At 51.6% G+C, this 20,679-nt stretch overlaps 1 protein-coding gene across 12 annotated transcripts in view; it reads right to left on the bottom strand.

Annotated features, from left to right (window-relative positions):
* The window catches only part of NOS1AP (nitric oxide synthase 1 adaptor protein), a 277,804-nt gene that overhangs the window by 165,829 nt on the left and 91,296 nt on the right, over window positions 1-20,679 (bottom strand). Inside the window, exon 1 of one of the 12 annotated variants that reach the window (XM_072814418.1) lies at window positions 17,860-17,979. The exons of 10 other annotated variants lie outside the window; for them this stretch is intronic. The gene's annotated coding sequence lies outside the window, so the exon portion shown is untranslated. Of the gene's footprint in view, window positions 1-17,859; window positions 17,980-20,679 lie in introns of those variants that run through there. One more of the 12 variants, XM_072814420.1, reaches the window with a different exon arrangement.

The following is a 20,679-nucleotide window of genomic DNA, read 5'->3' as shown; positions in this document are numbered from 1 at the left end:
AAAGAGGGGGCGCCAACTTCATGCTGTTAAGAAAAACAGTAATGTTGGAATCCATCAATACTGCTATTCCTTTTATTATTTTTTAAAGATTTTATTTGTTTGAGAGAGAGAGAGAGAGAATAAGAGTATGAGCAGAGGGAGAGGGAGAAGCAGACTCCCCGCTGAGCAGGGAGCCCGATGTGGGGCTCCATCCCAGGACCCCGGGATCATGACCTGAGTCTTAACCAACTGAGCCACCCAGGTCCCCCCTTTTTACTATCATAAATACTGTTTTTTTTGTTTTGTTTTGTTTTGTTTTTTAAGTAAACTCTACCTTCAACGTGGGGCACAACCTCGCGATCAAGAGTCAAATGCTCCTCCAACCGAGCTAGCCGGGTGCCCCCATCCTGTTATTCTTAATGGCAGCTCCCATTTACTGAGCACTACTGCATGCCAGGCCCTAGATTAAGCATTCATGTAATCCCCAGAGAGCCCTCCAGTCACTGTCCCCACCCCCATTTCATCCAAAAAGGAAACACATTTTACAAAGATCACAGAGCTACTAAGTGGCAGCCCAGTGTTCAGAGAATGTCCTCTCTGGCATTTCCTCTGCTACTAGGCGGGCAGGTGCAATTCCAACGCAGCCAGGCTTCCTAGCACCAGCCGGGCAATGCACCCAAGTTAGCCGCTGGCCAAACCCTCCAAGAGGATGCCTAACAGCAGACTCTAGTTTCACAAGCTTTGTCAAGACTGAGTATCTCGACCCAATTCCTCATGCTTCTCCTAGGATAAAGCAGAAGTTAGACTTCCTCGCAGCATTAATATCCCCCTCCTACCTCCCCTTCTGTCTCTCTCCAGCCCCAATCCCCAAGGACAGCCAAGGACTGTTGGCGAGACACTGTCTCAGACCCACGAGCCCAGACCAAAGGTAGAGAACACTGGCAACTTTGCCAACCCCACACTACGGTTTTTCTGTGCTCCTTTTGATCATCTGTGAGATCATTTTCAGAAAGAAAAAAAAAAGTCATTTCCATTTCCAAGAGCCCCTTTGGAACAGAGTACAAATCTTGAAGGTTGTGGGGAGCTGTTCCACAGACACAGAACTTCCAACAGGAAAGCAGAAACCACAGTGCCCTTTGAGAAAAGGTCTCAAAACACGGGCACAGCCAGCCCTGAAGATTAGTTCAATATGGAGAGGGCTCTCCTCAGCCAGCGATGGGCTCCCAAACCAACCCAGAGCCCACCAGCTGCCTCGATGGACCAACCAGGCTCTCCGTGACCCACGAGGCTGCGCAGAGCTCGCTCACCCACTGGTCACGGCCACGGGACTGTACTATCTGCTCTATGCTAAGGGAGTGAAGGGTGCTCTGGGTCCTTTATTTTGTTGGAGAAAGGAAGAGCGAATATAGAGGAGTCCAGGGAGGTAGTGACTATAAAGTTGGGAAATCATATTTTGTTGTTTGTTGTTGTTGTGTTTTTTTTTTGTTTTTTGTTTTTTGTTTTTTTGAAAGAGGAGAGTAGTCAAGAGATCGGAACTAGGGCAGATCCATCTGGGATATTTATTTATGGCCACGCATGGGGAGCTCTGCACGCAGCGTGTGTCTATCTGACACTTGTTGCAGTGACAGCGTCGCATCTCCGGGGAGCCGGGGAGACGGGCAGCCCTGGCAGCCGTGTCACGCTCCAGCGAGTTGGCAGCTTTGCCTTAGATCTTCTGGCAAATACTTGCCAATGGCTCAGATGGAAAGGTAACCTCTTAATTAGAAAAGATAGGAAAGAAACATCCATGGAGAAATGGAAAACAGAGCAGCAGCATCCAACAACTGGTGTGGGGCGGGCACACCAGGGAGGAAGAAGGGTTCTGGGCTTGGGGAAAAGAGTCTGGAACAAATAGGAAAAAAAAAAAAAAAAAAAACAAGCTTTGGCTGATTTCTGAGAAGCGCCCCCTTTCCCTGGCCACCTCCGAAACCAGGGGAGAGTCTTCAGGGAGTGGCCGGGGAAGGGAACAGACAACCCAGCTAAATTCCAACGGCAGCCAAGGAAATTTAGAGCCTTCTGGCTGCTATTCAGCAAACTAGACAAAGACGTAGTAAATGGCAAAGAGAAAAAGGAAGCGCACGTAATCCTCCATCAACACAAGTTCTTGAACGCGGGCCCCTCCTCTGCTCAGGCCTGATGGCTGATTTGGTTTCCCTTCCCAAGCCCTGGGGCCTTTCCTGCTTTCTCTCTCCTGGAGGCTTTTCGGCCACCAGCATTCCCAACAGCCCTGAGTGCCTCAGGTTCCTCCCTATAAGCCAGGCCACTGGGACAAACTCTAGTCCAGAATGGCCCGGAATCTCCTCTCCCTTCACCCCAGTGTACCCCCACTTCAGGCTGGGACAGCCCTGAGGTCGGCCTTTAGAGATCCCAAAAGGGATGGCCTGTGGCTGAGCAGAATTCAAACAGGGGGTCTGGGGCGCCTGGAGGGGGCTCAGTTGGTGAAGTGTCTGCCTTCCGCTTGGGTCATGATCTCGGGGTCCTGGGATCAAGCCCCATGGAGGGCTCCCTGCTTATCAGGGAGTCTCTGCTTCTCCCTCTCCCCTTCTCCCCCGCCAGCTCGTGTGCTCTTTGTCTCTCTCAAATAAATGAATAAAATATTTTTTAAAAAATAAAAGAAGGGATCTAGAGCTGCCTCTTCCTACAAGACAGTCCAGGCTCCCAACCTCAGCCACTCTGCGGCCACAAGAGCGTTGCTGCTTAAGGCATCTGGGAACCTCCCGACAGCCCGAGAATCACCTTTTCAGTAATAGTTAAGAAAAACCCGTAACTGTCAAAACTTCCCTTCAACATCCCGAGTGCTCTCCAAAAGTGGGCTGCTCTCTCACACAGGGATTTCTCAGCAGAGGCTGTGGGTTCCTCACACGGGCACATCCTAATTATTCACCGGGGGTCAGAAGGTCTGGCTGCAGTGAGGAGCCTGGGCTAGACACCTGCTCAAAGTCTCTCCCGTGGCCCGTCTGTCTGTAAAGGAAGTGGGGGCACCTTCTGTTGCATAAAAACGTGGGCCCAAGCATGTGAGGTCTCTGGCGGAGCATTTAACTTAAAATCCAAACACCTTTCAGATTCACACAGAAAGCTGCAAAATCACCTAATAAGGAAGACAGAGCAAGGTCCACAGACTGGTAAACCTGACTATAACCAGGTTAGGTTATTTTAGAATCTGTATCTGTACTGACTTATACCCAAATCAGAAAGGGACTGGCCATCCGTGGAAGCAGAGAGACGCGGAGTCTTAGAAGCAAATATGGATTTAGCCCGTAGAGGCACAGACCAGAGAAGCCTTTGGCCCAAGACTCGCTGCCAAAGCCACCTGACAGGGGACATCCTTTCTGGGGGGTGAAGGCGGCCATCAGGCCTCTTGGCCTGGTTCTCTAACACAAGCGTTACTTGTACCCCTTATTTTGAATTAACAAATCATAATAGCCCTCTTGCTCATCCTTTCACTCCGATTCCAAGCCTGCCCCACCACGTCCTGTGCTATGCTCACAAGGTCTGCTTCCAAAGGGCCAGTCGCCAAAAGCAAACCACAAACCACCCCTGAGACCCTTCCCATTTCGACAGGACCACCTTGGGAGCAGCGCATCTCACACTGGAGTCTGAGACACAGCCTGAAGTATCCCTGAGAACGCCAGGTCGATGGCTGGGACCAGCTGCTCTCAAACTCAAGCTGCTTCAGAATCACCCAGAGGGTTTGTTAAAGCACACATTCTTGGCCTTAACCCCAGAATTTCTGGTTCAGGGGTTCTTAGGTCGGGCCTGAGACTCTGCATTTCTCTGGCATTCCCAAGTGAGCCTGATGCTGCCGGTCTGGGGACCACACTTCAGGACTCACCGGCCTAGACCATTCGAATAATCCAGGACACAGAGCTGGGAAACCAAAAATATGGTCACTGGCCTGAGAACCCCAAACAATTCACTCTCCTGCAAAAGGACCATCACCTTCTAGCTGAGTAGAAGTGAACCCCTTAGGTGAGCACCAACCACATGCCAGGATCTAGACGAGCACGTTGCCCCCACGTGATCCAATTCTCAATCGACAGAGGAAGGCCTCAGCCAAATGAATGGTGTCATTGTAACAATAATAATTATTAAAAATAACGGGCCAATAAATCATCTTGATCAGAAGGGTCAAGAGTCAGTGACCAACACCGAGAGGTCAATTACAGGATCAGTGTGAGCTCACCTCCCCTCTGGCCCCAGGCCTCTGTCACGGAGGAGGAAAAGGGAATTTAGCCAGCAACCCGGGAGAGAGCAAGAATTTCTGGAATCTCTTATCTTCCTCTGCCAGCCCAAACACAGATCCTTAAGCAACTCAGTAAATCAAAGTATACACACCAAGAGTCCTGGGAGGCCCAGGCCTCTCCTCCCACGGTCCCTCCGAGCCAGAGCCTGCAGCAGCTGGGGCAGGACCCCGTGGCGGCCGAGGCGGGGTGTGTGGAAACAGAAGCGGAGTGGCTGTCCCGGCAGAACTCTGCACTGCAGGGCATTGCACAGGAGGCACTTTCTAGCAGGAAAGGCTCCCAGGGGAAGAGCACCCAGAAAGAGTCACGACAACACTGCCCAGGGGAGGTTCAGGGGTCCTTTCCAACCCGCGTGCTGTTGTGTGAACACTGACAGTGGTGTGTGCCCACGCTGAAATGCTAAAGGATAATCCAACTGAGGCCAAGAGCAGAGCTGCTTTATTAAACAAGGCTGACGTGGCCAAGCTCAGCTGTGAGGTGGTGGGCGGTGCTGATGGGGGCCACCTCCATCAGGGCTCCTCCTCGTTCAGGACTCCAGGAAAGCAACACAACAGACACTCCCTGGCTTCTGGAAACAGACGCTATTTTCCAAAACCCGGACTAGGCCTGGCCTAGCAGCACACCCCTCCTCTTCCACTGCCGTGCGCACAACCACCAGAATTTTACCAATGCCTGAAAGTATGTTCAGGGAGGAGAGAAACCCTGGGGTTGCCGAGTCCATCCAAGCAGGGAAGGCTGGCTTGTAAAACGAGAGCTTGAATTCAGCCTGGAGATCGGGGGAGCCAAGTATCTGCAGGGCTGCAACCACAGGAAAGGGATGAACCCCATTCTGTGCGCACCTGGCCAGGGAAGGGCAGAAAGTAGGGCAGTCGCTACAAAAGTCACATTATTTTCGTAACCGCCACAGAAAGCAAAGCTCCACACAATCTCATCTGGTGCCAACATGCAGCCCTGGGTTATAAAATGGTAGGAAACTCCTCCCTGGCCGTGGCCTGGAAGTTCCTGCATGATCTGGGCCTGGCCGTCTCTTCAGCCTCATGCTCCATGAGAATTTTTCTCCTGTTGCTGGAAGAGGCCAAGCTCACGCCTGCCCCCAGTCTTGTATGCGCTGATCCCTCAGCCATGAACGACTCTCGGCAAGGCCAACAAAGGTCAAGCAAGGCTGGCTCATGGTCAACACCCAGGCTTCCTCCAAAGGTCTTCGCAGGCGGCCCCAAAAGAGCCCACCCCGCCTTCCCCTTGGTCACATCACTGAATTTTCCTCACAGGACTGAACTGCTACCTGACGTCACCTTGTTCGTGATGTATTTGTACTGTAACCAGTCGTCCCCACCGTAAGTTCCATGAAGGCTAGAGACCTCCTCCGTCTGCTTCCCAGGGCCTAGAATGCTAGCAGATAAAGCCACTCGAACACTCGTTGATGAATGAGTATTTGTTAAAGAAATGGCTTGTGCCCGGTGTTTTAAGTATGAGGAGCCTGGCTCTGTGTGCAAAGGTGTGTTCTTTGGCATCTAAATTATAGAAAACTAGCTGCCTAAGAATTAGCAGACCACTGACAAAAATACGCCAGCTTTTCCGTAATAACTTGTTAGCAGAACTAAATAAGCACCTTAAACTTTTTCCATGTTTTGAATAACGCCTGCCTAGATATTTTTGCTTTTTACAATGGCAGCTTCAAGGGATAATTTGGGGTGGCTATTAATACCCAATACACGTCTGATGTATGAAGGATCACTCTCAGACCTTCTATTGTAAGGCGAAATGACAGGATATAAATACCACAACACACAGACTACGACACAAATCCAAACTTGATATATTTGTGGAACATGCTGAAATAATCCTAGTATTGGCCAATGGTTTCAATTTTGAAGAAAAAACAAAAGCCCTTATCTCCCTGGTATTGTTAACAAAAGTTCCTGCACTTCAGGGGTGACATAATGATCCCACCACAATGCGGTCTACCTCCAGCCTGCCTGTCACTTCTCCCAAAGATTCAACAGTGGCCAGCCAGATCGCGCTCTGCGCCAAAGCTGAAACACTCCAGCTATTCTCAGTGTTTGCCAGACTTGGGTCTCAGGCCACGTGACACCCATGAGCGGTGGGCCCGCACGCGAAAAAGCCCATTTCAATAAAGCCAGTGGTCCAGGTCTTAGAAGGGACATTAACAGTAGAGCATTAATCAAGCATCATGAAAACGGCCTATAAAGAGACTGCATGATGGGCCCAACTCCAGCAATAGAAATCAAGGAAGAATTCTCACAGAGCACAAGTCTCCGGAACAGAATACTGAGCAAGCTTCCCAACAGGCCGCAGATAATTTGCAAAAATGGTTGCAAAGGGCATCATTTGCTTATGCAAAATAGCATCTTTTATCTGAAAACTCCAGGGTGCCATTTGCCCAGGGGCTGTTCCTGTTGAGATCCTAAACAGGAGTGAGAATCAGGGGACCGGGGTGGCTCAGCGGTTGAGAGTCTACCTTTGGCTCAGGTCATGATCTGGGGTCCTGGGATTGAGTCCCACATCGGGCTCCTCTCAAGAGCCTCCTTCTCCCTCTGTCTGTGTCTCTGCCTCTGTGTCTCTCATGAATAAATAAAAAAAAAAAAATTAAGAATTAGAATCAGTCCCAATTTTCAAGAGTCCAGCTCCTTTCTCCACCGGCCAGATAAGAAAGCCGTCAATGGGCAATCGGATTGGTTGACTTTAGGCTGCTAAGAGATCCCCCTGCTACAAGAGGCCTCCTCACATTGAGAATGGCAAGCTAGAGATGAAGACAACAGGAGGGTATAGCACCGTATTTCTGAGGCCCTGGAGACTCCTCCAAATGCTCTCTTAGCTCTGTTCTCTACACGGCTGTGTGAGTATAGCTGAATCAGGCAGGGGCACACACAGATTGTTTTCCATCCAGCGCACCACGTGGCATCTCAGACACGGAGAAGTTCTCAATCAGGGCAGCAGACAAGTGGTCGTGGGCTCTGGACACCTGCTGCCACAGCAAGGCCACTCTGAATCAGATTCCAGCTCACCATCAGGGACCTTTGTTTCCATGAACTACTCCATGTCCTCTCTTCAACTAGCTTCACAGATCTGTAATACACCGCGGCATGCTGGACAGAATGACGGCGAACCCAGCACACTCTTACACCCAAAGGATATGATGGGGGGGGCAGGGGGGACGATGTGGCAACGTACGTATCAAAAGCCTTAAGATTCTACATACCCTTGAATGCAACAATTCCATTTAGTAATTTAGTCTAAAGGAATAATTCTGAACGGATTCAATGATAGAACTACAAGGATATTGACAGAGAGCTACGAGAAACTAGAAACAAGCTAAATATCAAACAACATGGTCCTGGTTAAATAGTTATGCTATATCCATTTACGAGAACGTAAATATACTTGCCATTAAAAGCAATGCTTTCAAGGACTAATGCCATGAAGCAATCTTATAAAATATTAACTGAAAAAAAAAAAAAACGGCTGCAAAACCTTCTACAGGACAAGATCTTTTAGTTAAAAAATATTCCTTTTTTGTTAAAATTACATCCTATGAGATATACACTAAAAAGCTTTACTGTGGCTATTTCTGGCCAGTGGGATCGCTGGCAAGTTCTGAGTTCTTTTTCTCCCCCCCCCCCCCAATCCTTTAGAACACTTTGATACAATAAATGTGAAACAGGCTTCATACCAAAGAGAACAGGGGTTATTATTTTAAAATAATTCACTGCACCGTGGAAACATCTCACAGGGTTTAAACACTCATCTGTGGGAGACAATCACAACATCTCAGAGGCAAGCACAGTGACATTAAGATTTCTGCCCAGAGACACGCGTTATAACATGGTGCCAGCCAAAATGCCGTCTCACTGTGTGTTTCCTGAGGTCTTGAACAAATGGTGCCAGATATAGACACATCACACCAGGACTGCCCTATCTTGATGCCATAATTATAAGTGTTATTTTAACATTTGCAAATTATACATATATATGTGTGTGTATTGTGCGCGCTTGCGCACACACACAACACACACACACACACACACACAGAGTAAAGAAAAGCAACTCTGAAAGAAGGAAAGAACTGGCTTTTCTGGTCCCAGGCAGAGCTTATCATCCAGCTCAACCCCTCTCATGATGTACTCCTGGTGAATCTTGGGAACAACTTCAGAGCCTCACTGTCTCCTGGAAGAGACAGGACATGTCAGCCAAAGGTTCAGAATCGAAATCTGATTCTAGAGAAGGAGGTAGTGTGTGTGCATTCTTTCTAGACTCTGCGTGCAGAAGCTTTTATGTGTCCTTCATCACAAATCCCATGACATTCCTCGTTATTATTTTGACTTTTACACCATGGGCAACACTGTTACTAGAAATTACATCACAATCCCCTTCTTAGGGATCCTAGCAGCTCTGGGAGACCGTTTGTAGACGGCTCAGACAGCAAAAGTCCCTGCCGTTGGGACGTGCTGTCCCAGTGTGCACGGCAGGTTACCATACCTCAAGCCCAGCCTGAGGAAGGAGTCCAGCCCCTCAACTACGTGGCTGTTCAGATCAACCCCATCAAGACTCTATAGTTCTTCAAGTCACCAAGTTAGCCAAAAGATAAGAGTAATCTGTGAAAGCAACAGGTTCTGGAAGGTGGAATCAGGTTAGCATAAAATGAACACAAGCTGCCAAGTAGTGTCACCAAATGGACCCTGGGACAGGCAGGATAATGCTCCCACCCACACAAGGACATCCACGTCTCCATCTCCAGAACACTTGAACAGGTTGCTTTATCAGCCAAGGTTCTTGGCAGGTGTGATTAAATCAAGGGCCCTTCTGGGGTGCCTGGGTGGCTCAACTCAGTCAGTTGAGCATCACACTCTTGGTTTCAGCTCAGGTTATGATCTCCGTGAGATCGAGCCCTACATTGGGCTCCGCACTAAGCAGGGAGTCTGCTTGAAAATTCTCTCCCTCTCTCCTTCCCTCCACCCACACGAGCACATATGGACTGTCGTTCACACGCTCGAGCTCACACACTAAAATAAATCTTTAAAAAAGAAAAAAAAATTCTTCTATGGAGAAATTATCATGGGTCATCTAGCAGCCCAATGTAATCGCAGGGTCCTTAAAGCTGGCAGAGGGAGGCAGAAGAGGAGCATCAGAGAAGTGTCCGTGGAAGAACCATCAGAGGCGTGACAGGGCTGACTTTGAACACACAGAGGGGAAGGGCCCCGGAGCCAACAGGTATCAGCAGAGCCTTCCGAAGCTGGAAAAGGCAAGGAAATGATCTCCCTCAGCAAAGGACACAACCCCGCGGACACCTCGATTTTAAGCCAGTGAGACCCACATCTGACTTCAGACCGAACGATCACAAATGTACACTAAGTCATTAAATTCGTGGTGATTTATTACAACAGCAATAGAAAATAATAGAGAGATGGTGCTGACTGCTCAACAGCTGGGATCCTGCGACCCACTGCCACACAGGAGCGAGGCTGCAGCCTGGGTGTCGCCCCAGCCAGGCTCAGGGAGCTGCGGGCACGCGGGGCGGCCTGCGCAGACCCGGGGCCGGGGGGGCGCCGAGGACACTTGCTGGAACGCCCCACAACGTGGAAAAGCGAGGTTCAAATCCCAGCTCCACTCACCAGAAGCCGGTGACTCCATTCTTAAACTGGAGGAAGGCTTGAGCATTGATTTGCTGTCGTACTCCTCCCTTCGTTCCGACACGACTACACGAAGGGATGACGTCCTTCACCGCGGACCTGCACGCCCACGACTACACGAGGGCAATCTCTGCAGAAATTATTCAGGGGCTGACGTGTTCTCGGAGCGGTTTCTTAATATTCAAAGACATTCACATCCTCTTTGGAAGCCAGTTGCTTGTCAGCAGGCTGGTTGTTTTTCTCGCCAGTGACGAGCGGATCCAACCTTGCCCAGTCCTCATTTGTCCGGGGAGGTTCGAGCAGCTCTCCAGCAACCCTTTTATTGACTAACTGGAATCCTGACATCTTCTGCAAGATTTGCAATTTCACTTCGAAATGTATTTGCATCAGATTTGCATCGTGCTGCTGCAGTGGAAAGAAAACAGGAGCCAAGGGCCCTTGAGGATGGACCAGAAGAGATGTCAGGTGTTGGGGGGAGAAGCCGAACGGGGCGGGCTTCAGCTTTCTACTGCTTCGTGACAAATTAGCACAAATTTCGGGGCTTACCAAAAACCATGTTTATTTTCTCCATTTCCCTGGAGCCAGCTTGAGCCCTCTGCTCGGGGTCCCACCGGCTGCCATCACAGTGCGGCCCATGTGGTGTTCCACTCTGCACCCCGGGTCCTCTTGCAAGCTAAGCTCCCCATTGTTGGCAGATTTCAGTTCCCTGCAGCTGGACTAGAGGACGGAGGCCCCTATCCTCTGGCTGGCTGGCGGCTGGGGGTCACTCAGCTCCTACGCACTGCCTCACTTCCTTTCCACAGGACCCCTCAGACACAGCGGCTCTTCTAAGCCTTCAGGAGAAGCTCTTGCTCCAAACAGTCTACTATAAAGGGACACAATCTCGATGGGGGAGTGGGAGGGAGGTTAATACAAGGACATGATGCACTGGTGGGTCACCTTACGGCACATTCGCCATTAGGACCATTTGATTGATTTTTAAAGATTTATTTATTGGAAAGAGTGAAAGAACGCAGTGGGGGAGGAGCAGAGAGAGAGGGAGAGAGCGTCTGAAGCAGGCTCCGCACTGAGCCCCATGAGCTTGATCTCATAACCCTGAGATCATGATCTGAGCTGAAACCAAGAGTTGGACACTCAACCGACGGCACCACCCAGGTGCCCCAGGGCCATTTTATAAGCAATCAGTTCATCAGTGAAGGTGCAGATGTTATGAACGCTGTTGCTTTCCTAGGCGACCCCATAATTCCGAAGTCCTGAGAAGGAACCCGTGCATAGTAAGGACGCCTGGTCCTCACCCTCAGATCCATGCTCTTCATTCCCGCCCACTGTGGCTCCACTGGGGCCCAGCATTTCCTGCCAGCACGAATGAAGGTGTCTAATCTTGTTCTCCCCTCGATCCATGCTCTACTCTGCCCCTAGAAAGGGCTCAGTATCACACACCCCTTCCTCACCGTGTTTTCATCTGCTTAAAAGGCATCCACAGGTCCCCAGCAGCAGCAGGAGAAAGTCAAAGCTTCTTTGTGGGCAAGGCAGTGCCTTCATGTCTTGTGGCCGGAGGAATCCAGTGCCACATGCCTCTCTCTCCAGCCTGCCCTGTGCTCTCCCCCTCGAGAGTCTGGGGACCCCTCCGCCTGGATTTCCCTCCCCTTCGTCCATCCTTCCAACCCAAGCTCCAGGATCCCGGCTTCTGTGAGGCCAACCTTGGCTCCCCCAGGGGGTCCTGCGTGATCTTTCCCATCTACAGAGCATTTACTCTTCTGTGCTACAATAGTTACTGGTTTTCAGGCCCTTCTCGCCATACTGGGGGCATCTAGAGGCCAAGAGCTCCTTTTTTCCTTCCCGTATCTCTAGTACCGGGGAATGGGCAACAGTAATGGTATTTGAATTAATCCTATTTCTAGCACAAGGGTGGCAATTAAGAGTCCAGGTTATGAAACCACACAGCCTGGGTTTGAAGGACGGCTACACCACTTACTAGCAGCATGACTCAGAGCAGGTTACTCAACCTCTCCGTACTTTGGTTTCATCATTTCTAAATTTTAAAAAAATTGATAGAGATTTTTCAACTCTAAAATTTCTTGAAAAAAAAAAAGAATACCTACTTTAGGAGATCACTATGAGGAATAATATTGTTAATAATTTATTAAAATAAAGTTCATATTTGTGAAGGACTCAGACAAAGGTACGGAGAGGATGGGGACAATACAAATATTTGTGAAGTGAAACAAACACGCCACAACCACGTGATGCGCAACGGTGAGAAAATCATCCCAACAAAGGAGAGATGTCACACAGATCGGGGGGGTGAGCCAACGGTTACAGTGTCCTCATGGATGTTGTTCCAAACAAACAAGAAAAGGCACAAATAAAACATAAACTATGACAGGAGAGAGAAAGCAGAAACTGCAAAATCCTAATAATTCAAGTACCTGAGTGACAGGCATACAAGGAACTCACCTCATCTGCTTTTACAAATTTGACAACTTCCAGAATGAAAACAACTTAAGCCTGAATCAGCCAGCAGCCTGGCCCAGCATCCAGGGAGAGTCAAAGTATCGGGGCAAGGCCCTGCCTCTCACTCGCCCAGGAACCACCCTTCCTGCAGCAGTTCCCACACAGCCGTGCATCCCAGGTGAGCCCAAGGACACGTCACCCCAGCCCATGCCTCCGAGGCCACGTGCATGTCACCCCCAAGTCGTGCCTCCCTCCAGAGATGGCGTGGGGGACCGAGAAGCTCGGCCATCGAGAGCTGGGTTCAATCTCATGCTACTCTGTCACTATTTAACCTTCTCGACCTCACTTTGCTCATCTCTAAAATGGAAAACTTCGCCTACTAAGGTCACTATGAGGATTAAACAGATGAAAAAGTAGCATACTGTTTGCTACATGGCAAGTAGTCAGTGCAGGTGTCTTAAAAATAAAACAAAAGCAGGGGTGACTGGGTGGGCTCAGTCCGTCGAGTCTCTGCCTCCCACTCAGGTCATGATCCTGGGGTCCTGGGATCGAGTTCCACATCACTCCCTGCTCAGTGGGGAGCCTGCTTCTCCCTCTACCCCTCCACCCTGCTCTTGCTCTCACTCCCTCTTCTCTCTTTCTCTCTCAAATAAACAAGTCTTAAAAATAAAACAAAAGCTAGTGCACGGAGGATGTTGAAGCTTAACACCTGGACAGGCCAGCCACCTGCCCCCATAAATATAGGGCGTTCTGGGCCTGGGCCTCTTTACACCAGTGACTGGGTAACCAGAGCACACAGCTCACCTACCTGGAGAACAGACTTGCCACCTCAATGTGACCCGAAGGCCTGAAAGGGCCACAGGTGAGCCACCAGCCCCTCCGCAGAGTCACAACGGGGTGAAGGGCTCAGCTGCAGGAAACTCCCCAGGGCTGCTGGCCCTCCTGCCACACCCAAGGTGAAAACAGCTTCAGGGATCACGTTAAGCTCCTATTCAACACCATGGAGGGATCCTCAAGGCTCCACTAAGCCCCGACTCCTGCAAAGCTGTTCCAAATCACAAGGTCACCCTATTTTCCCCATATTACCTCCCAGAATTAAAAAATAAATAAATAAAAGTTGTCAGCAACGCAGGTGGCAATGCGTGCCACTCAAAGAAAAACAGGAAAGCAGGTCAGTAGATGGGCAGCTCAGCAACAGAACTGGTCGTTTTCAGAGCGTGCTGACATTTTCCAGGTGAAATGAAGGGGAGGTGGAAGCCTCCAGGCATTTATCCTGAAAACTTAGGTTCACATAAAAAATCTGCACGGGAATGTTTATCGAAGCTTCACTCATAATCACCAAACTCTGGAAGCAACTGGGACATCCTCCAGTGAGGAAGGCTGAACCTACGAACGGCGGCCGGCCCACGGCACCGAGGAATACTACACAGCAGTGAAGAGCCACGAGCTGCCAAGTGACAAAAAGGCCTGGAGGACTCTTGAGTGCACATGGCTCAGAGACAGAAAGAAGCCAGTAGGACAAAGCCACACACTGTGATTCCAATCACAGGACAGACGTTCTGGAAAAGGCGAAGCTAGAGAGGCTGTGTCCACAGTGGCCGCCAGGCATGTGCAAATAGGGGGAGCCGAACAGGTGAAGCAGAGGATTACTTAGAGCAGTGAGGTTAGTCTGTAGGACCCGGTGATGGCAAATACGAGACATCTAAGCATCGGTCAAAAACCCAGAGAACTCCACAGCACAAGAGTAACCCTTAATATACGCAATTAAGACAGAAATCACTTGGGAGGTTGGGGGGCAGGGAAGAGGGGGGACAAGCCGGGGTGGAAGGACAAACTACAGAAGAATCTAAACGTGTCACAGACGTATGAAACCGCCCCCCCCAGGGAGGTGGGGGTAGAAGTGCTGGCCCAAGTAACGTGGGAGCCTGACCGTGGAGTCTACAGAGCTAAAGGCAGAAGCAAGTACACGTGTACGTACGAGAGTGGACCGGCGTGTCCCCATGGGGCCCGGGTTCACAGCTTACACCACTGCACTGGAACTGGACAATGAAGGGAGCGCACGGTGGGAACCAGTCCTCTCACCGTGGGAGGGGGAGAATGAGGAGGGTGGAACGAGTCCAGGGGTAATGGATCAGACCTGGAGCCCACAGCATCTTGGATTCCTGACCCCCTTCTCCAGTGAAAGGAACTAGGGCTCCCTACAGAAATGGCGGATTCTAGAACTAGGTCAGGAAATCTACAACATGAGCCTGGAGCATCTTGTAGGGCCAGAAAATTATTTAAAAAAAAAAAGTGCCCCCCAAAGACCCCCATGCTGATAGGGTTCTATCACCCAAGTGAATGAGCTCTCCGTGGTCAGAGCAGGAACAATGTGGGCGATAGAATAAAGTCGCAGTTATAATCCAAAGCATGAAATAAGTCTTAGTGAGTCTACACGGACATAACTCAATGCCTGACGAAGTGCATGGGGGAGAAGAGACGATCTCCACGCAGAAGTCCATGCAGCCTACGTGGGTACCCTGCCCTTAAGGAAGCGGAACACAACTCCCCGCTCTAGCTGTGGGTGACAGGGACTGTCCCTTCCAGAGAGGACAGTATAGAAAGTGAGAAAAACTCACTTCAGAATCACTACCTCGAGTCATGTGATCAAGGTTCACATCAACAGGGATCAACGGTATGGACAGAACCGGCCCGAGACAGACTGTGGTGGGAAGGACACTGTTCTTCTTTCCCAAACACGTTACTCAGGACCAAACACCAGCAGCACCCGGGTAGCTCAGTGGTTGAGCATCTGCCTGTGGCTCAGGGTGTGACCCGGGAGTCCTGGGATTGAGTCCCACGTCGGGCTCCCTGCATGGAGCCTGCTTCTCCCTCTGCCTGTATCTCTGCCTCTCTGTGTGTTTCTTATGAATCTTTTTTTAAAAGTTAGAAAAAAAAAAAAAAAACACCAGACAAATCCCAACTGAGCGGCACTCTACACAACATGCCCAACAAGTAATCCTCCAACCTGTGAAGGTTGTCAAACACGAGGCAAGGCTGAGCAACTGTCACCGCCAAGAGGAGCTGAAGGAGACACCATGATTTAACATAACAGGACATCTCAGACGGGATCCTGGAAAAGGGACGTTGGGAACAGCTAAGGAAACTCCACGAAGTAGGGACTTTAGTTCATGATAATGGATTGTTATCAGTTCATCCATTGTCATCCACAGGCCATACCAATCATTGGGGGGGAAGGGGGTTGTCAGGGGGGCAGATATAGGAACCCCTGTACTTTCTTTACAGTAATTCTGTAAGCCTAGTAACATTTTATTTTTTTTAAGATTTTTATTTATTTATTCATGAGAGACACACATACAGAGAGAGGGGCAGAGACACAGGCAGAGGGAGAAGCAGGCTCCATGCAGGGAGCCCGACGTGGGACTTGATCCCAGGACCCCAGGATCACACCCTGGGCCAAAGGCGGTGCTAAACCACTGAGCCACCTGGGCTGCCCGCCTAGTAACATTTTAAAGTAAAAAGCTTATTTAAACAAATTTAAAAAGCAGACTGCCACTGAGCAGAGATGAACTCCCCGTGTGTTTAGAGAAGAATGGGTCTCTGACAGCAGGTGGGGCAGCGCACTGCCTGGGTACCGGGCCACCAACCCTCAGCCTCCGTACCAGCCAGGCTACTCAGATGGCTCATGACACCCCCTCGCCCCCTACTAGCCTCCCCCCACCCAGATTCAACACAACTCTCACCCCTGAAAGCTCCGTGAGGACCACCCAGCTGGAGAGGTGTAGCACTCAGAACTGGCGCAGAGCTCGCTCAGGAAATGCTCAGTGTTAACCCTCCAGGCACTGAGCCCCATCCTGGCAGGGACACACGTGACCCAACAGCGTCACGACACTCAGGGAGTCCCAATTTAATAAGAACAATCCTATTACAAGGCAGGCTAACATACACCCGAGGAGAGAGAGAAACTGCAGCTGAGGGGCACCTGGGTGGCCTAAGCACGGTCAAGTGTCTGCCTCTGGCTCAGGTCATGATCTCAGGGTCCTGGGATCGAGACCTACATCGGGCTCCCTCTCCCTCTGCCCCTCCCCCTACTTGTGCTCATGCACTCTCTCTCTTAAATAAAATCTTACCAAAAAAAAAAAAAAGAAATAGCAGCAGAGTTGAGCCAGAGCTCAGAGAAATCAGAAGAATTTCCTAGCAAAGATTTTTATTTGAAGTGGACCTTGAAGACTGGACAGCAGGCAGGCAGCAGAGGCAGAGAATTCCAGAGAAAGGGAGGAAGAGGACAGGCAGGCCCAACTGGACACCACACGTTCAAAGACCACCAAGATAGTTTGCCCATAGAACTAGACAACGATGGAAAAGAAGTTTCGACGGGCACAGTGGAGCCAGCCCGGGAGGCCCCTGCCCGCCAGCGGAGAACTCCGTGTTTCGTTCACGGGCAGCAGGGAGCCACGGACGGCGATTGAGCAGAGCCGCGAGAGACCTCATGCTGGTCTAGCAGCCGTGTGCTGGAGGAGGAGCCCGCCAGCCCTGCCAGCACAGCCTCCCCGAGGCCGGATGCACACCTGCCCCACGCGCAGCGGTCCCGCATGCATACTCGGGAGGGCCTCCCCTCTCTGCACACAGGACACCCGGATTCTTTCTTAAAGCAGCAACTGAGTGCCCGCCTCCCCCCCACATGCAATTAAATGCAGGCGTGTCTGGGAATGGATTAAAGTGAAAATCATAAATCAATACCATGTCTTTCACTAAACAATCTGGCTACCGACTCCCCACCGGCCCCTTGGCAGGGTGTAGTTGTTTAGCGTAAAGGCAGCCAAACTCTTACTTAAATTAAGCGTCATCCCTGCGAAATGAAGAAGACCACATGAGCAAGCCAACAATGACATCTAATCGAGTTTGAGAAAAGGAGCTCTGTAGAAAAGAAAGCCGAGCGGGGAGACAAGGCTGGGGCAGAAGCCAGCAGGTACCAGGAGAAGAGTCAGCTCAGGGCTTCCGATCAGTAGGGTGAGCGGTAAGCGAAGGCCGAGGGCCGCCCAGCACCCATCCGCGGACAGCCTCCTCTGGAAGTGGCACCTGGCGCGGTTGCTGCTTAGCATCCCATGTGCTTTCCAAAATCCCAAGTCAGGAGATTGTAATTTTTTTTATTTTGACCTCAAAGCCCAAGGCCGAGAAGACCACCAGCCCGGCTCCCCACAAGGGACAGGATCGTGGGGTCTGAGCCTCACACCGGGCAGACAGCCCAGCCCCAAAGCAGGCCTGGTTTCGGCACTCACGCCTGAACCGAGCCAGACTGGATTCCAGCCCCGCACCACCTCAGCCCCTAGAAAGCCCCTTGCTCAGTAAGGAACGTCAGCTTTCTACAGCATCCAGAGCAGACAAGCGTTCAGAGGCTCAGAGCCGCCTTCCGACCTGTTACCTTTCCTAGGACCTCATTCTTGGTGTTTCAGTGAACAAAGGAAGGAAGGGAAGGAGGGAAGGAGAGACAAACCAACCCAAACAGCCACGAGCTTCAGCAGGATCACAGCTCCCACATCAACTGCGCGTGGATTTCTAGGCCTTTGGGCTTCCGAGCAAGCAGGCGGCCTCCCCGGGGACCCTGCTGCCCCAGCCTCCCTCTGAGCAGCCTGATCCTGTTGATCAGCTTCTGCTGCAGCTGCACCAGCTGCGCTTGGCGGAGGACCAGGGGAGAGCAGGTCTGTTTGCAAGCCCCACCTGAGCAAACTGGCTCAACCAGCAGCTCTGGGGAAGCAGAGACGGGACAGAACCAGTATGGACAGGATGAAGCCCACGGGGACTACCGCGGACTCTGTGCAGGGAGAGGCCTGGCGGGGAGGTCAAGGCAGCATTCTGTGCTAACACACGATGTCCGACTACAGATGATCTGGAACGAGGGTACGTCCTGAGTGGGAACGTGGGTCTGCCTCAGAGACAGTGAGGACGGAGCCCAGGCTCTGGAGCCAGATTCCTGGCCATTAGGTGACCGTGTGACCCAGAGCAAGGCACTGAAGCTCCTCTTCATACAGCAGTTGGGAGGATTCAGGGAGGCACCACAGGCCAAGTGCTTAGAACAGCTCCTGTTACGCAACAACGAATGAGCCCAAGGATGGACTTGCTGTCATTGGTATATTTGAACTAGACTCTTGCTTCTTACAGGTGTCTGATGTTGGGGTCACCTGGAAGCAATGAAACCATCCCCTCCTTGTCCTTTCCTGGTTTTTCCATGAAGTGGCTTTCGGTTCATACCCCTAAAGAATTAAGGGGGCTCAGTCGGTTAAGCATCAACTCTCGATTTAGGCTCAGGTCGTGATCTCAGAGTCCTACGATCGAGCCCCAGATCAGGCTCCATGCTCAGCAGGGAGGCTGCTTGAGATGCTCTCCCTCTGCTCCTCCCCCTGCTTGCGTGCATGTGATCTGCCTCTCTCTCTACAATAAATAAATCTCGGGGGGGGGGGATTAAGGAGGCACCAAATCAAGTTTTAAAATATTAGCAACAAATATACACCCAGAACTATTCAAACCACCTTCTCTTCCAACTCCTCCTGGGCCAGGATAAACAAAGATCCACTTGGCACAAGCAAGCCAGGATGTGCACGCCCCCAGTTAACAAGCCCTGTGGTGAGGATACCATTGACAGCGGCCAAAAGGAATGCCAAATCCTCTCCAGAGGGTTAGTGGTTGAGGAAACAGCTAGTGTCACACTAACAAAGGTGATTCCCGCCAGTTAGACGGCAGGGTTGAGTTCACTGCGGAGGGGGGACTTGTCATTCCCGCAGACGACTGCCACGCGGCGAGACGCCTCTCCACGGGGACACAGGACGGGGCGGCGGGGGCAGGGGCTCGGGAGCGGCAGCCGCACTGTTATTTTTCACGCCATTGAAAAGCCAAGGGGCACCCGGGTGGATCGGTTGGTTAAGCATCTGACTCTTGGTTTCATGGGTTGTGGGCTCGAGCCCCGCCTCGGGCTCCGCACTCAGTGGAGGACTTGCCTGAAGATGTTCTCCCTATGCTCCATCCCCTAAACTCTTTCTCAAATAAATAATCTTTAAAAAGATAAAAAAAAAAAAAAAAAGGGAGAAAGAGACAGAGAAGGAGAGAGAGAAAGGAAAGAAAGGAAGGAAGAAAGAGAAAAAAGTCGGAGGAACAGGTGCCACACAGACTAGGCACACACAGCAGGTTTTCCACCCACACCTGGAGATGGAAGCACCAGACCGAGCCCAGGCTGGCCACACCAGGGGGGACACTGTCCCCTTGAGGGGCCCTGCCCGAGGGGCCGGTGCCGCCCGTCTCACCGCCTTTTGGGTGCAACAGCTGCCTCCCTGCACGTGCACCTGACAGTCTACGAAGCCTTCACGCCGCATCTCCTCTAACCTGCACCAAGCAGCAACGAGGCCACAGGGCAGACGCCCCTCACTTTACAAGGGGGAGCCTACGGTCCAGAGATGTGAGCTTGCCCCAAGTCCCAGCCACGAAACAGGAAACACCCCGTGGGCTCGAGCCCAGAACAGCTCAGGGGGGGAACATTCCAGCAAAGGACAGTGGTAGGGCTGCTCAAGGCTTCCCCGCAGTCACATCCGCGGCTGGGATGGAGAGATGGGATGGGGCTCCCACGACCGCCGCGACGTCTGCCACGGGTCAGGCACGGCCGTGGACCAGACGCCCGTCCCCGCCGGTGGCTCCCACGGGGCTGACACGGCACCTGTTCTACTGAAGGAGAACGAGCAGCTGAGAAAGTCCCCCCTTGGCTCTTAGGAGGAGGACCACAGGCCGAGCCCCTGGGGACACAAGGACACGGCGGCCAAGGTGGAGATGGGGAGAGAGGCAGGAGCCAGGCCGAGTCCCGAGGACACAGACCCAGGCCCCGCAGAGCGGCGGGTGCTTCCCAGACCCAGGGGAAGGCAGGACCGCCCCATGGCCGGAGGCGCCCAGCAGACTCCAGCCTCCTGCCCACAGGCAACAAACCATCACCAAATGTTGTCAAGCAGGACCATTCCCTCAGCCTGGCCTTTAGCTGGAGGAGGACGGGCAGGGCACGAGGATGCCGAGGTCTACTGCAACGGTCTGTGCGGTGAAGGCCGCAGTCCTCCTCCCCAGGTCGGGGTTCACAGGAGACACACGTTTGAGAAACCTCTCAGAGGCACAAGTGGCAAAGATGAGCAGCGTGGGGACAGACACAGAAGGGTCTAAGGGGGTCCTAAGGTCTCTGGCTTCCATTCCTGCAGGGCTAAGACGCCTGCCCTGAGACAAGCCAACGTGAGGAGAAACGAGACTTGGGACAGAGTTCGCAGCAAAGAGACGAGACCGTGGAAAGGATG

Source organism: Canis lupus, chromosome 38, assembly GCF_048164855.1.
Source record: "Canis lupus baileyi chromosome 38, mCanLup2.hap1, whole genome shotgun sequence".
Classification (NCBI taxonomy): domain Eukaryota; kingdom Metazoa; phylum Chordata; class Mammalia; order Carnivora; family Canidae; genus Canis; species Canis lupus.
Note: the sequence above shows the minus strand (reverse complement) of the source record. Positions and strands in the feature narration are given on the sequence as shown.